Genomic DNA, 226 nt, shown 5'->3' with positions numbered 1-226 from the left:
ACCTACGACTCTCTGTGGACTTCAGGACCTGAACAAAGACTCTCTGTGGACTTCAGGACCTGAACAAAGACTCTCTGTGGACTTCAGGACCTGAACAAAGACTCTCTGTGGACTTCAGGACCTGACCTAAGACTCTCTGTGGACTTTAGGACCTGAACAAAGACTCTCTGTGGACTTTAGGACCTGAACAAAGACTCTCTGTGGACTTTAGGACCTGAACAAAGAC

This window comes from Austrofundulus limnaeus, unplaced genomic scaffold, assembly GCF_001266775.1.
Source record: "Austrofundulus limnaeus strain Quisiro unplaced genomic scaffold, Austrofundulus_limnaeus-1.0 Scaffold3793, whole genome shotgun sequence".
In the NCBI taxonomy this organism is placed as follows: domain Eukaryota; kingdom Metazoa; phylum Chordata; class Actinopteri; order Cyprinodontiformes; family Rivulidae; genus Austrofundulus; species Austrofundulus limnaeus.
This window is presented reverse-complemented; position numbering follows the sequence as displayed.